At 34.2% G+C, this 18,119-nt stretch overlaps 1 long non-coding RNA gene across 1 annotated transcript; it reads left to right on the top strand.

Moving 5' to 3' along the window:
• The first annotated feature begins 11,992 nt into the window (after positions 1-11,992).
• On the top strand, positions 11,993-12,429 carry LOC141392726 (uncharacterized). The gene is made up of 4 exons (XR_012409862.1): positions 11,993-12,031; positions 12,090-12,145; positions 12,207-12,277; positions 12,348-12,429. It is a non-coding gene; the product is annotated as an uncharacterized lncRNA (long non-coding RNA).
• Positions 12,430-18,119: the final 5,690 nt, after the last annotated feature.

Below are 18,119 nucleotides of genomic sequence, written 5' to 3'. Positions count from 1 at the left end.
TGAATTTGAATTTTTCGGCATCATGCCCAACAGTGTAAAAACGGCCAAAACGGCACAAAACTTTACCCAAACGTTGTATGTGTTTCCAGCTTAATGCTTTTCTAACATTTACGAAATCCACCCGATTTCAACTGTCAAATCCATAGGTTAAACGTAAAATGAAATCCAGATGAGATGGAATTGACAGTTGAAATCGAGTGGATTTCGTAAATGTAAACTTAGCATAAGTGCAAAATGAAAGCGGATACGCCAAGCGGCGGTAGGGCTAGTTAAATATTCAGTGTTGCCACATTTGCAAAAACGATTAGTGGAAACGTGTCACGTATCGTGACCGGGAAATGCAACCCTGAGCCGACAGTATTAGGTCTGTACGGACAACAAAAAGGAAAATGATAAACGTCAAGGAATTTAGCCATAATGTTGGAAAAGTGGGAAAATGTGTTTGGGTAAGGGCCATATAAAAGGCATAACGGGGCGAAAATCTGATTAGAAGTTTCTGGTGCGTTAAAGGAAGCCATTTTCCTAAGGTCCTGTTTGAATCCCCTATACAATAATAATAAAAAGTGGAAAACTTAACAATTTTATAATATAAAGTTTTGTTTTATTGTCATTGAACGTGTGTGTGTTTTACATTAAGCTTTGTGCGTGATAAACAACTGTAAGTTTTGATTTGTTGTGTGTAGAAGTATTGTTATGTGAACGTTGGTTTTTTTTGTTTATTAAAGATAACGCCAACAACAGTAAATCAACACCGTATAAACTACTGGCCCCTCATAATATCCATAGGGAGGAGGTCAGTCATTTTTGTGGCAATCCAGCCTATAATTGTATGAAGCATACCGCCAGAAGTTGATGGAAATTTTGACAAAAGTTTTCGGCGAAAGTCAGTCAATTTTTTGGCAATTCCAGCCAAATTTAAAAAGGAAATAGCCAAATTAATGTTGATGCGTCTAAGTTTATGATTATTCAGCAAAATTGATGATATACAGCCAGATAAATAATCAGCCAAAGATCTGGAAAAATAACCTGTATTTGTTGTAGCCAAATGTGGCTGTTGGTGGCGAAGCATATCTTCTGGATTCTTGTCTGTTGTTGTTGTTGAGATAGATCCTTGAAGTTTCTGGATTAAGCTGCAATTAAAGTCATCTAGAAATATAAAAAAATACAGTGCATTAAGTATCATAGATCCAAGGTAAAACGTTTATTATTTATGCCTACCATTTATTCCGTATCCGTCCACCATTTAGCCAAAAGGAAGTTTATTTAAGGCCTGAAAAGAAAAGAATTATGAATTATTAATGACCTAGAAAAAAATTGCTAAAACAAATCATAATGACGACCAAATATAAAAATAATGTTTATTTTTTTTTTTAATCTAGCTTAAGTGTGTTGTCCTTAGTTAGAAATTTAGAATTTAAGACATTACAAATTTGTGAGTGTTTTTAACGCCAGGAATCTACGTGAGAGTAGGGTTACCTCTTTCCTACGTGAGGAATAATTGCAAGTTTATAGCGAATGGACCATATGGTAACCCAGCAAAAAAGTTTGGGAGTAGTGCAATGCAGAGTTATGATTTCAATACATCTTTCGATGCAGTCCACACGGAGTTATGGGTACTTTACACGATATGTATTTCACATATGGGTTGTCACTTTGCGTATACATTTTGTATATAAAAAGTGACAACCCATATGTAAAATACATATAGTGTAAAGTACCCATTATGAAAATGGGCTGCGCTCGATACATTTTGGAAGCACTCGCTTAAAGATCCATAGCCAAGCAAGCCAATTTTTTTAAAATTCTAAGTATTTGTTTTATAAAAAATAAAGAAATACAAACTAAAGTTATGAACATTGCTGTAATACACGATTTTTGAAGTGGAGTTGGTGTTTGGAAATCTGTAGTGGGGTTCTGTAACTTTTTTTTTCTACCGAACCGATAGTTAATTAACGAAAACGTTCGGTTAAAATACCGAAAGTGCTATTCTGTATTTCAATGTTATCGATACAAAAATTTTACCGTCGAATATCGGTGGAATGACGAAATTTTAAAGAAGATGTACGTCATTTCAAAATTAACATAATTAAAATTTCTAAGGAAATTAGATATTTAAATCACAATTTTATGGGTGCCACCGTGGTGCAATGGTATGCACGCCCGCATTGCTCGCAGAAGGTCGGGGGTTCGATTCCCCGCCCAAGCAACATCAAACATTTTTCAACGGTGGCAAAATACCCTTCAGTAATGTTGGCGGCATTTCCTGAGTATTTCAGCCTTGAAAAACTTCTCCATAAGTGGTGTCTTAAGACACGCCGTTCGGACTCGGCGATAAACAGTAGGTCCCATATCATTGAGCTAAATATGAATCGGGGTGCACTCATTGATATGAGAGAAGTCTCCCTTGTCCCGTATGGGATGTTGTGGAACAATGTTTTTTTTATTATTGTTAATCACAATTTTATATAAAATGATTATGTTTCAAATTAAAAATTGAAAAATTCAACCTAAAAATTAAAAATCGTATTTAAAAGTATAAACGTACGTTTACATATAACTATATTTATTTTATTTTTTATTTATTATAATGGATTTTTATTGTCAAATCTATTTTGTATACAATATAACATATATATATATATATATATATATATATATATATATATATATATATATATAACAGCAGCATGGAGGTGCCGGTATTTCGAAAATAACACTTTCAAGATATTTTAAAAGATCTACATACGGATAAATTGCACTGCAATGTAGATATGATCTCAGACAATTGTACAAGAATTGTATTCCATAGCTTCATACTTGAACAATATAGCGGCCTTTGTAGGACCCTACTGATGAATAGCCAGGAAAAATACACAATACAAATCCCTGCCGTAGATGACCATCTTCTACAGGCTTTAAAAGATTTAATGTATTTTGGCCAATGCAACCTGATACGAAGGAGCTTTGAAGATTTTCTTATCTTATTAAACATCCTCCAAAATAAAAGGAGGATATATAATTAAGGGAGCCACTGATGGATGCCCAGTAGCAGCTGCTGATCTCAGACAATTGTACAAGAATTGTATTCCATAGCTTCATACTTGAACAAGAGCGGCTTTTGTAGGACCCTACTGCTGAATAGCCAGGAAAAATACACAATACAAATCCCTGGCGTAGATGACCATCTTCTACAGGCTTTAAAAGATTTAATGTATTGTGGCCAATGCAACCTGATACGAAGGGGCTTTGAAGATTTTTCTCATCTTATTAAACATCCTCCAAATAAAAGGAGGATACATAATTAAGGGAGCCACTGATTGATGCCCAGTAGCAGCTGATGGTAATGACCAGGAAGCCGTCACATATATATATAAATTTTAAACATAATATTTCAACATCACAACATGGCGATGATGAATATACTTATGTATATATATCATCACCTTGATGCTGCTGCTGCTGCTTTGTTATCTCTGTCAAAACCTTCAACACCCAAAGAAATTGACTTGTGTCCGGAAGAAGACAATGAAAGTGACGATGACAGTGAGGATAGCGATGCTGATGATGCTCTTGCTGCTGCTGCTGTTGATAAGGATGCTGATGATGCTCTTGCTGCTGCTGCTGTTGATAAGGATGCTGATGATGCTCTTGCTGCTGCTGTTGGTAAGGATGCTGATGATGCTGCTCTTGCTGCTGCTGTTGGTAAGGATGCTGATGATGCTCTTGCTGCTGTTGGTGGTAAGGATGGTAAGGATGCTGCATCATTACCAATTATTCTAGAGAACATTATTATTTCTGCTGCTGCTCCTCCTGCTGCTGCTGCTTAGATGTCAGCACCCAAAGATGATGCTCTTGCTGTTGGTGGTAAATCCATATTAAACCCCGAACTATATCTGGAAACAATAATATGATGTGAAAGGTTTGGTATATCGATTGTTCCCTTCGAGAGTTAGCGTTCACACCCTTCTTGAACTTTTGATATCTAGATAACGTGCCAAATCCTTTCTAAATTTTCTGAAACGAATTTCTACCAATTTGACCACAAACCAAAGTTGTGGCCAAATTTCTGTCACCTTTATCCGGAAAGAAGCCTTAAATTGTTAACAAAAATAACTAATAGCATTTTGGGGCCAGCAATGATTAGCACGTCCGCCATGCACTAAGAAGGTCCCAGGCCAAGCCACATCAAATTTTCAATGGTGGCAAAATTCCACCTCAGTAATGCCGGCGACATTTCCTGAGTATTTAAGCCATGAAAAACTTCTCTACAAGTGGTGTCGTAAGACACGCCGTTCGGGCTCGGCCAAATCATTGAGCCAATATGAATCAGCGTGCACTCATCCCATATGGGATATTTGTGGAACAATTTTATAACTAATAATATTTAGTGGCTCCATTCTAATTTTTAAATTTTCAAAACTTATTACTGGCCCAAGGCATTGTTTAATGAATTTTAGAACTAATGGAAATTTGTTTAATGTTGTGATCAACAATATAATCAAAATATTTTTTTTTTAATTTAAATACTTTCCAAAAATTTGCTATAATTAAATCAGTCTTATAATCGCTGCTCCGAAATTTGAATTGAGTCTCCAAGGATATTCAATTGCGGTTCAGGGTATTTCTTTCTGAATATCGATTCAAGAATACAATACTGAATACAAGTCTATATGATTCCAAATTTAATATTGCTATTGGACCATATGGATATTTTTATCAAGGCTTGATTTTTCATTTAAATTAATAATATGCTGTTTATATTAGAGCTTTTTGCAGGGTTAACTTTCTTAATGAGGATTTGTTGAAATATAAGCAATGGAATTGACATTTAAAACCCAGTCGGTTTGTTAAATCCGGTTATATATAAACGGGGTATAAGTCTCATTTGAGACACCATAATTTGTAGTTAATTTACACACCCAGCAGACTGAAGACTTGAAAACTATTGGAAATTATTAAATAAGCCCTGTTTTATTGAATTTCATAAAAATAATCAAAATATTTATGTTTTTAAGCGCCAAAATGTATAAATTACTTGCAAACACCGCTTTTTATCTATGACACTTACCTGATAATTTTTAATCCGCCTAGGGTTTATTCTTGTAGCAGGCAGTAATTATTCACTTTATTTATTGCAAAATTTAAATGTTTTTTTTTTTTTGGCAAAAAAACGCACTTACTTAGAATTTATTCTTATTTTCACTTGTCAGGGTATTGCAAACATTTTTTCTCAAACGCAGTACACAAAATTTTCACGTCGTCTTCGCTTTCCATTAACAAGTCATTTGTCGAAAATCGCCATTTTGTTTTTCGGCTGCAGCTTTGACAGCTCGGGTTATTTGCACTAGTGTAGTTGAGGATCATCGCCGTTTTGTCGTTCGTTTTTCGAACATTGCGCTGCTCATATATGGAATTCTCGCGTACCTATACTCTTATGTTACACGCTAAAACTTTCATACGAAACTTTCCCATTATTTTGGCGTTCATAGATCGAGTTCCATGCAAAAGTAATTTTATGAAATTACTGTAATGGGGAACTCGGCCTAAGAACGCCAAAATAATGGGAAAGTTTCGTATGAAAGTTTTAGCGTGTAACATAAGAGATATATTTTTTACGCAGCCTTCTTGTATGGAATGAAATGCAGAGTTGCCATTGGGAGTGGTTTCTGTTCAATTGGTAATAGGTCTGTACGATAACCCAAAAGTTTGTGCAAATTTGCACAAACTTTTACAAAATGCTGTTCGATAACAAACTTGGAAAGTAAAAGAGAGAGAGAATTTGGAGACAAGTGTGAGAGAATATTGGAGACTTTTGTTTACAAGTTTTTGCAAGGAAAATTTTTCTTGTAAGAATTTGCAAGTTTGATCAGCTGATTTAAATTCGAATGTTTTTTGGCGGACTTCTTGGCAAAAACATAAACAGACGTTTGGTTATTAAAATATATAGATATAAAAAAGGCGAAAAATTATTAAATAAATTATGGAAAACGGTAATGTAAGTAAAATAACTTATTTTGTAGTTTCTGGTGACTATTGTTTTTATTTTAAAGGTATCAAATCTCAGCAAAAAGCAGTGCATCCATGGAGTAGGAGAAACACAATGTGGACGGCCAGGTATTCCCAAAGATATCAATAAATATGTATGCCAAACATCGCACTGCGTTCCAGTATGTTTTATATTAGTGCATTGGAAAGGGAATTATAGTAGAGTTGTACAATCTAGTTCATTTGAAAGATCTAGTTCAATAGTTCAGCTCTTTTAACTGAACTAGTTCAGTAATCTAGTTCATAGTTCACTATCTAGTTCAATCATTCGGATCAGAATCGTTCACCGGCTCTTAATCGTTCGTTGGATGAAAACGCATACATACATACACCAAATAGAAACAAACAATAGAATAATATAATTTAACTACTCCAGTAGTGCGATTCTCTAACTCGTTTTTTGAGTTACCGACAAAAATCGGTAAAATGAAAATGCTTACAAATTCGGTAATTAACGACATTTTTCGGTAAGTTAGCGACCAAGAGAATGTAGTCGTAAAGTTCTACCGATAGCAACAGTGTTGTCAACTTTTATTTGAACTTTTCATTCATAATTTTGCGTTTTACTTTTACCGACATTTGTCGGTAACTCAAAAAACGAGTTAGAGAATCGCACTACAGAACAAAAATATTACATTTGCATAGCTTCATTCCACTCATAAAGAAAGATTAAGTTGGTATAAATTTAAGAAAATACGTCCTTCATTTAGTTGGCTGGCAAAAAGTCCCAATTTACATTGGGCGAGTTTACTTGCGGCAATTCGTCGGTGTCATGCTTAAGTGTTCCATACGCCATTTTTGACATTTTGAGATAAAGGTACCTTACAAGGTTTTGATCCATGCTCTTTCAGATTTTTTGGTCGGTTTTTCTCTATCTCTTATAGTTTCTGAGATATTCAGATGCCAGTATGTTCCATATCCGCTCTGTGACCCAAAAAATCTTGTCGTTTTGTTCCATATCCATAAAGCCTGGCGTATGGACCAAAACAACTTTGAACTTTTTAGTTCCATATCCATGTCGTTTGGCGTATGGAACAAAAAGAGACAAAAACGAATTGTTCCGCACCAAAAATGATGGCGTTTGGAACAAAAAATTGCCCATTTTTGCCAAGTTACGAATAATGTGGCGCATGGAACAAATTGTTTTAAACGACTAGGTTTAAAAACTGATGAATAATAGTTTCTAAATCCAAATATATTTGAATATTGTATTGTTATATGAAAACGAAAATGTATCAATCGTTTAAACAAAAAATCTCTAGTTTAAAAACAACATTTGATGTAAGTCCACAAAAATATACTTAAAAACGTTCATTCGACCTGAAGCTAGTATGGACACCGACTATAAAAATGGTATTATAAGAAAAACGCGTTTAAATGTTTTATGTTACATTAGAAATGCAAACTATCAATCCGTTTTGTCTGATCGTAATTTTTACCACAAAAAAATAGTGATAAGTGGAGGCAATCCCTTAAATAAATGTTAAGGAAACCTATAATAATGGTCCTTATTGTATTTATATGAGAAAAATAAATATTTCATTTAAAGTCCTGATTTTTAAACTCAACAGTAGCACTTCATATAAGGGAGGTGGAACACGATTGATAAAAAGTGTTTTGGTTGAAATGTGACAAAACGTGTTCCATGTGACACAAACTGCCAAAAACATGAAAAAAAGATTCCATGGAACAATTCAGCAACTTTTTGCAATTATAAAAATTGGCCATAACTTCCAGACTATCACAGATATCTGACTAAAATAAACTACTGATATATTCTATGAGTTTAACACGGCGTTTATATTATAGACTTTTGCAGGGTTAACCTTCTTTATGAGGATTTATTTGAAATATAAGCAATGGAATTGACATTTAAAACCCAGTCGGTTTGTTAAATCCGGTTATATATAAACGGGGTATAATTAAGTATAACTGAGATCTTAAAGTATTGGATTATTGCACCATTTTTATCCTGTATGGCCTTAAACATTAACTTGAGTTTTTCTCGAATCAGGCAAATGGCGTATGGAACACTTAAGCATGACACCGACGAATTGTCATTTTGCTGGAGAGAGAGGTGAGGCATATGGTAACCCTTTGCCTCTCAGCACCCTCTCTCACCTACAAACTGACAATTGCCGCAAGTAAACTCGCCTAATGTAAATTGGGACATAATGTTATGCTTTGTGTGTGTGTGTGTTTCTTTTATTTGTTCCTTTTTCTATCCAGAACAAGGCACATTCAATAGGTAATGGATTCGGCATATTGGAATATGTTATGTTTTTGTAGAAATCTTAATTTTCGAACATCTATTCCATGTACCTTGATCCAAAACGTAAACAAACTCATCACATAACGAAGGCATCACTTAACACAGACGACGGCGTCATTTTATGCATTTGTGAACGACATTTTGAACTAGATTGTGAATCGTTCGTTCGTTGATCGTACGGTCACCGACTCTGATTATAGTTCAGTGAACTATTGAACTATAATGAACTATATCACACTGATCTAGTTCATACGCTCCTTTCAATGAATCGTTCAATTGAACTAGTTCGTTCATGAACTATACAACTCTAAATTATAGTTGTAGCAACACTAAGGGCCTCGTCACATAAGAGGCAGAAATGATTTCATCCAGAAAAAACCATGCTTCTTATGTACCGAGCCCTTAACACGATAGACGGGTGGAAATCAGTTCCGGATCATTGACGCAAGTCAAGTCAACGGGTTTGCCTGCATAAGTCAATCGACCACTATCAAATAAGAACGTGGAAGGAGAGCCACTATATTTGAAGGCACAAGCTACAACGCCATTCCGTGTCTTAGATTTCCGTGTTGCCCTATCTCACAAACTATTGTCATAATCCAATCAGCATTCTCGCACTCAGAACAAGATGTAGGAAAGGCCAGAGAAGGAGAGAAGATTATTTTCATATCTGTTGACACAAAATCAAATAATATAGCTGTTAAGTGTGTACAAGATATTATGGATCAAAGAAGAATTTTAAATGGAAAATAAATAAAATGGTAGACACCTTCAATTGTTAAATTGTAACTCCTTTCCTTTACCGACCCAACGCAGAAAATTATGTAAAAATTACCACAGATAGTGCTTTTTATCCCGATTCCAACCATGTATTGCTTTTGTTGCGGAAATGTATACTTCCCGATATATGGGCCTCAAAAGATCCACAAAGGCCCTAACCTATTCTTCTAAAAATAGCCGGCCTTCTGCCGGGATTTAAGACTTCTCCTATAGACAGGTGCAAATCTCGGGAATGGGAACAAAATTTTCTTTTAAATTAGATATTATTGAAGGTCTATATCTCGAGAAGTATACATACCCTTCAACAATATAATACATCGTTGAAATCAGTATAAACATCACTATTTGCGGTAATTTTTTAATAATTTTCTGCCGTTGTGGAACTTTGGAGGCCTATATCTCGGGAAGTATACATTTCCGCAACCAAAGGAATACATGGTTGGAAACGGGATAAAAAGCACTATCTGTGGTAATTTTTTTATAATTTTCTAAGGTGAGTCGGTAAAGGAAAGATAAGCCGTTAATTTTAATCTTTTCCGCCAACTTCTTGTTTATCAAATCAGCTGACTTCTTGCAAGTTTTTGCAAATTGCTGTTCGATAACAATCTGCAAATTTTTTGCTTCGAGAGAGTAAAATTGGTGGAGAGAGGTTACTGAGAACTTGCAGAGTGCTTGCAAGTACTTTTTGCGAAGTTATCGTACACACCTAATGCCATAACGCAACATCAAAACAAGAATCAAAGCAAGGCAGGCATGTATTGTGTCTGAGAAAAAACATGAATCCACCGCATACAATGGGGCGTTTGTTTATGTATGCAATTTCGTTGTTGTTGTTATAATGTTTTTTGTCTGATTGTGCATAAATTAAGTTAATAAAACAACACAAAAACAATGAGATAATTTAATGTTGTAATCGCCAAGTGTAAATTGTTTATGTACATAATTCAACAGATTTTTTTATTTGGGTAGACAAGAAGAAATTTCGCAACTCCATTTATTTATTAAAGTTTAGAAGAGAATATCGGTGTTGCCACATGATATTCAAAGGAGAATAAATAAGCAAAGGGGCATTAGGCGGCATTAAATTACCAAACCCGTTTCACCGATGCACATAACATTAAACACGAAACCATTTTGTACGGATTTATTAACCAATTGATCGGGAAGGCTATCGAAGCCTACATGGCCGGATTGTTTTAAGGTACGGGTTAACATATCTTTTTTCACTGATGCTGGAACACTGGTCGCCACTTCAATGGTCATTGTTATGGGTAAACTAATATGAAATTTTATAAAAATTAAGGAAAATAGCGAGACTCCTTGTCTCTCTACTCTGGTGCTTGTTGAACAAAGAACTCTTGTCTGTGAATGTGGGAATAGAAAGAAAAATTTCAATTATTTATACCCCACAAAAAATCACGGCACACAAAACAAGATCCTACCTGCTTCCTGTGTTGTTTTAGTTGTTGTTTTTTATTTCACAAATTAGCGTTTTATTAGGATTAAAACCACTAATTCCTGGAAATTCCTTCCTAATTAGTTTCCTATTGTCTCGTATTTGCCTGTCACTTCTTGCTGCACTTTTGGGAAACACCCACCTCTCTCTCTCTCTGGCATGCACTCTTTCACAATCACCCAGCAGGCCATTGTGGTATGTATTACATTTGGAATGAATAATAGAATTCGTTATTTGAGATTAATAATAAAATATATTGCAAATAATCGAGAAGGTAATGCAATTTGTCTAAAAAATAAATTATAAAACATATTATGAAAAATGCATTATATTATTTATCCTAAAGTATCGAACATGTAATTTAACTCCACCAAAAATTCACATTGATTACCCATTATATTCCCAAATCTGCAGGTAATGGAATGTGTTTTTTTGTGTACATTTTTTTTTATTTTTGTAATCCCGTTATATGTCGCCGCCATCAAGTCGCCGCATGAAACGCATAAATCATTCAGTTTGTGTTTTTCAGTGTCAAAGTAAAGACGTAATTTCGAAGTTTTTAAGTGAATTTGATTATTAATTGCAATATTAAAGAATTGTTGGTAAGCTCCATAATTTATAAAATGTATTCTAAGCGTCACAGAAATAAATATGTATTCCTTCCACCTCTCCACAGTCAAAACTAAGCGAAAAATAAAATTCTTTCCATAATGTCCAATACTTTGAAGAAAAGTTTTGGCACTCCTCTTGTTCCATCCAACCAAAACATGGTAGAATAAGAAAAGGTAGCAGCAATACACAGCTGACTGAACTGGGTTGTAACGTTAGTGTCAAATTTCATATGACATTTTATTTTATTTATTTCTATTTCGATGTACATTAGGGGCATATATTTTTTGAGAAAAAAAAATATATCATTCAGAAAAAACCATTTCCCAGAAAGATTTCTTCATATCAATGATATGTATCCTCCTCCAAGTTCGAACGATAAGCCGCGCAGTAAATCACCGCTTGTAGAGGCGATACAACTTTTGTTAATATGTGAGGTATTTTGTTAAAATTTAAAAAAATAAAGCCCTAATAAACATGTGCTTCTTTGATTTCTAAAACAAAACATTGAAACAGCTTCTCCTTTTTCTATGAATTTCCAGCGACCCCAAACTTTTCTTCAAGAATTCTACTTTCTGCGAGAATTTATGCATTTAGTGGAATGATGTGGAAACATAAAAATTGAAAATGTAACGAATTTTCATTCATGTTTTCCAAAATATTCAACCAAATGTGAAAAATTATTAGTTTTTTAAATTCCAATAATTTATAGACATTTCCTTGTTTTGTTTACAAATACAACTGGCAGTAACGTTACAAACAAAAACAAATTCCTTTGTGGTTGTTGTTCGAGTTGTATTTGTTGTAGTATTAACTTTACCTTGTATTTGTTCTACCATGCAACCAAAATAACGAAAATACAACTACAGGTAACCAAAATTTAATAGAACTTAAGAGTACATTGTTGAAACATTTCACATTTTGCAGAAACATCACATATGTATGTATATCTTCTTTGGAATCAAAAATAAATATGCTTATAAGTAAGTATTTTGCCCTATTTATTATTATTTATTTTACATTTATGTACCTATTATTTTTCAGATAAACAAGACGAATTACTTGACGGTTTGCACGGATGTATACTTTGGAATCTAGAGTTAATTTGTTAATAAGTAAGTATTCTACCCCATTTAAAATTTATTGCTTAACAGTAATTAATATCGTATGTTAAAATTTTCGCAGGTAAGCAGGATGAATTTATCAATATTCTTAAAACGATTGATTGCAAATTGGATACCTTAATTACCCGTGATATTTTATAATAAAATACAATCAAAAATAAACAATGATTTTTTTATTGGACAAAATTAATTAAAAAAGACAAGGAAGGGAATGCATTACACTGGTCAACAGGACTTTTGTTTCAACCGAAGTTGCAGTTGTTTCTAGATGAAATCGGCAAGTTATTTTCAAATCCGGTCCCGGTTTTTCTCCATCAGCTCTTGTTTTTGAGATATAGCTCAAAATCGGTTTTTACGAGTTTAACCCAGACTTTCGTTATTTTCGGATACAAACAAATATTTTTTGTGGGTTTTTTCGACATTAATATATTAAGGAGATGTTGTACGCTCGATACAAATCGTTTTTGAAATAGTTATGGTGAGTATATATCAAAAAAATATAGAAAATATACGACGGACCTTGAAAAATTGCATATTTTGAGTACTTTAAGCTGTAATTACGTCTTCGGGAGAAGTCATAGGATCTTCATATGGTACTCCGGATATGCTTAGGGTGTCTACTATATAATCCAGTATTCAAATGTATAATATAAAGTTCATAGCCCCCATGATTCGGCCATAACCTAAATATCGCCATGAAGACTGCTAAAGGGAAATAATTTACCAGTGATATCATTACCACATAAGCCATTTACTTTTCAATGGCCGTCTTCATGATGATTTTTAGGTTATGGTCGAATCATGGGCGGTATGAACTTTATATTATATATTGGAATACTGGAGTATATAGTAGACACCCTAAGCATATCTGCATTGCCATATGAAGATCCTATGACTTCCCCCGATGACGTAATTATAGCTTAAAGTACTCAAAATAAGCAATTTTTACAAGGTCCGTCGTATATTTTCTATATTTTTTTGATATATACTCACCATAACTATTTCAAAAACGATTTGTACGAGCGCACAAAATCTCCTTAATATATTAATGTCGAAAAACCTAAAAAAAAATATTTGTTTGTATCCGAAAATAACGAAAGTCTGGGTTAAACTCGTAAAAACGGATTTTGAGCTATATCTCAAAAACAAGAGCTGATGGAGAAAAACCGGCACCGGATTTGAAAATAACTCGCCGATTTCATCTAGAAACAACTGCAACTTCGTCTGAAACATTCAACTTTTTCAATTTTGTTGAGCAGTGTTATAGTTATAGTTCAGATTCCAATGCAAACATTATATAACCCATTATAATACATTCGTTATATTATATATTCCTAATGAAAAATTAATGAATGCATTACATTGGATCAACTATAGTTCACATTCTATGTAAACGAGAAGAGAATATATTACAATCCTATGACATGTTGCGTGTTAGCAATTATGTGTTTTGTAATCAATAGACCATACTGATTTTGCATTACCCACTCGTTTACCATTGATTACCCGGGCCTGCTGGGATTTTGCATTACCCACTCGTTTACCATTGATTACCCGGGCCTGCTGGGTAGTGATTGTGAGATAGGGAAACACGGAAATCCAAGACACGAAAATCCAATGGTGTTGTAGCTTGTGCCTTCAAATATAGTGGCTCTCCTTCCACGTTCTTATTTGATAGTGGTCGATTGACTTATGCAGGCAAACCCGTTGACTTGACTTGCCCCAATGATACGGAACTGAGTTCCACCCGGCTATCGTGTTAAGGCCTCGGTACATAATGTGGCTGAAAGCATTTCTGCCTCTTATGTGACGAGGCCCTTAAGGCCTGCGTACATAAGCCGCTCGGCTTTCTTACTTAATTCATTTCTGGTAAAGCAATAAAGAAATGTCAGAAGCACATTTCAATTAGGTCGAACTTGGTCTTTGGTCTTTTACCAGAAATGAATTAAGCAAGAAAGCCGAGCGGCTTATGTACGCAGGCCTTTAGTGTTGCTACAACTATAATTCCCTTTCCAATGCGCAAATATTAAACATACTGGAACGCAGTGCGATGTTTGGCATACATATTTATTGATATCGTTGGGAATACCTGGCCGTCCACATTGTGTTTCTCCTACTCCATGGATGCACTGCTTTTTGCTGAGATTTGATACCTTTAAAATAAAAAAAATAGTCACCAGAAACTACAAAATAAGTTATTTTACTTACATTACCGTTTTCCATAATTTATTTAATATTTTCCCCCCTTTTTTATATCTATTTATTTTAATAGCCAAACGTTTGTTTATGTTTTGCCAAGAAGTCCGCCACAAAACATTCGAATTTAAATCAGCTGATCAAACTTGCAAATTCTTACAAGAAAAATTTTCCTTGCAAAAACTTGTAAACAAAAGTCTTCAAAACTCTCCAATATTCTCTCACAATGGTCTCCAAATTCTCTCTCTTTTACTTTGCGAGTTTGTTATCGAACAGCATTTTGTAAAAGTTTGTGCAAATTTGCACAAACTTTTGGGTTATCGTACAGACCTATTGTAAATGAAATTCTCATATAAAACACAGCAAATGTTGACATTTTACGTGTACAACATTAAGTTTATTTGTTTTCTTTTTTTCGAAATACATCTACAAGTTTCTGCACAGTTTGACACTTCTATACCTCACAACGAATTCAAATAAGAAGTGACATCTCAAATTTAAATCTTCTGATTTTGCGGAGGACCTGTAATTGGGGCATGCACGATGCCTTGAATTACTTTTTAACCCACTTAGCGCCGAGAATTTTTTGTGCGGGGTAAACGTTGTCGGCTGTCCATCATTTTTTCACAGGCAGTAGGGTTAACAAGTTTTTTTACATTTTTTTGTAAAAATGTGTGAGATAAGAATTAAAATGTGTTGGAAAGAACATGAACAAAATCAAAATATGTGAACGGAAATCAAAAGGAAAACTATGATTTTCATTCATAATTTTACAACTGTTTTTGCCGTTGTCGGGATGCCTACGTCACACAGGCAAGCTATGGGATTTTGACAATCAATACATTAGCTCTGTTCCAGAACTAAAAAGTTTATACAATTTTACCACTTTTACACATTTTGCGTTTTCGTACACAAAATTTATATTGAAATCGTTTACGACTTTTACCACTTTATAAAGTACGGGAACAGGCCAATTAAGTCCACTATCTTGTCATTTGTAAACGCACGGTTACTACATTCCCAACAAATCCCTGTATATTTATGAATGTAACTCTTATGTTACACGCTGAAACTTTCATACGAAACTTTCCCATTATTTTGGCGTTCTTAGGTCGAGTTCCCCATTACAGTAATTTCATAAAATTACTTTTGTATGGAACTCGATCTATGAACGCCAAAATAATGGGAAAGTTTCCTATGAAAGTTTTAGCGTGTAACATACTCTTATGTTACACGCTAAAACTTTCATACGAAACTTTCCCATTATTTTGGCGTTCTTAGGTCGAGTTCCCCATTACAGTAATTTCATAAAATTACTTTTCTTTGGAACTCGATCTATGAACGCCAAAATAATGGGAAAGTTTCGTATGAAAGTTTTAGCGTGTAACATAAGAGATAAGAGTTTCACCCCGTTTATATATAAACGTCAATTCGTCGAAACACAATTCATTGCAAAGGAAAATTATTTGTTTTACGAATTAAATGTGATTTGGGACTCAACGTATTTGGGTAATACGGACGCCCACAGAGCGTTGTTTTGGTAGGTTGGTGAAATATTTGTGTACGTCCAGTCCATGATACGATTAAAAAGGTAGATGCCTCAGCCCAGCTGATCGAATCTAAAACGTCAAAAAACTAGGAATTCGCCATGAAAAATCAAAAGAAAAAACCATATGATTCGGTAAGTAAGAGATAGCATGCGTTCACTTTATAGACACACACAAGCGATAAAAAGAGACAACAAGAGATCATTTGGCGAAAATTTGACATTTTACATTACAAAAAAAGTTGCTTTGTTGTAGCAATTCGCCGTTGTTTTTACCTTTTTAATTGTACCATGCTCAAATCGAAATCATTTGATTTTGCCGGAGGACCTATGGAGTAAAGTCAAGGCGAATTTAACAAGGTGACCCAAAAGGCAAATTAAGGCGAACTCAGACCGTAGTCTCCATTTGCTGTCAAATGGCCTGTTCCCGTACTTTATAAAGTGGTAAAAGTTGTAAAAGTCGTAAACGATTTTCATATAAATTTTGTGTACGGGAACGTAAAATGTGTAAAAGTCGTAAAAATTGTAAAAACTTTTTAGTTCTGGAACAAAGCTTTTGTCTTCAAAAGATAAACAAGAGTGTATACGTTTCGAAGAATTTGTTATAAAATAAAGAAATAACAACTTTAGTTGCGAACATTTTTGCGGTAATTCACGAGACGGACATTTTTAATGGAGTGGAGTTGGAGTCCAACATAAAAAACTTTAAGATGATGAAAGAAAATCAGATGCACTTGGATTAAATCGAGAACTGAGGAAGTAAGCTCAAATGTGATTGAATTTAATGGAAACTTTTTTCTAATTTGTGTATATAATAAAGTTCTTGGTGTTCTTGTTTTACACAAATAATAAATGCATTTTATTTATTCTGGGATATTTCGCAAACGCCTGCATTGTTATTGCATCTTTAGACTGACTAAAAATGCAATCCGAAGAGAGCTTTTAAATTCAATCCAAACGACTACATCAAAAGCTGTGATTTGGATCGAAACCGGAGTGCATCCTAGCTGTGTGCTGTGGAAACAAAATGGAGTGCATCCTAGCTGCGCGCTCTGTTGTAAAATTCATTCAGGGCTTAGCGACAACTTTTTTTTGGTTATTAACATGGCACAATTACCCAGGTAGTGGCATCGTAAAATTTTGAATATGTTATGTCAAAACTTTCTTTATGTTGTTGGGGAAATTACAACAAAAATATTTTTTTTATAAAGGGATTTGACTTTTCATATTCGAACAAATGATGTGATACCACTACCTGGTAGTTCTGCCATGGTTGTTAACATACCAAAAATTTTCGTTAATTACCGAAGTTATAAGCATTTTAATTTTACTACTGATTGGCTAACACGTTTATGTATTTTCTGCTCCCATTTTTTTTGCAAATTTTCCAATACTTTTTGAACAAATTTCAAATTTATATAAGCAGACAATTTTTGATACATTACTCTTTTGCTAACTGTACCATTCAAAAAGTAAGGGAACATAATAAAAAATAATATCGTATACATAAGCCAATTTAACTTGTTTACAAATTTTGATAATACTTTTTTTGTCGCAACCATTCACCATCTATCTTTATATTTATTCCCGTACTTTTTGAACAAATTTCAAATTTATATAAGCAGACAATTTTTCATACTTTACTCTTTTGCTAACTATACCATAAAAAAGTACGGGAACGCAATAAAAATAATATCGTATACATAAGCCAATTTAGCCATTCACCATCTACCTTGTTTATTGCGGTACATGAAAAGTGTTGCAACTTTTGGTACTTTTTCAGGCAAAACAGGGTTGCATATCAAGAGTACTGTGATTTCGATGTTGATTTCGTTGAAATTCCGAAATGAGATGATTTCAGCCCTGTTCCAGAACTAAAAAGTTTTTACAATTTTTACCACTTTTAAGGCCGCGGCACATACGATCCGTTGTGCGTTGCGTTACAACAACCATATGAAAACTTTAAGACCAAACTTGGCATCACTTACACATTTTCCATGTGGTTGTTGTTTTCAATGCGCAACGCGTCACACAACGGACCGTATGTATTTAGCCCATTACACATTTTGCGTTCCCGTACACAAAATTTAT

This window comes from Musca autumnalis, unplaced genomic scaffold (genome assembly GCF_047663935.1).
Source record: "Musca autumnalis isolate F117 unplaced genomic scaffold, ASM4766393v1 scaffold_2, whole genome shotgun sequence".
NCBI classification, from domain to species: domain Eukaryota; kingdom Metazoa; phylum Arthropoda; class Insecta; order Diptera; family Muscidae; genus Musca; species Musca autumnalis.
Note: the sequence above shows the minus strand (reverse complement) of the source record. Positions and strands in the feature narration are given on the sequence as shown.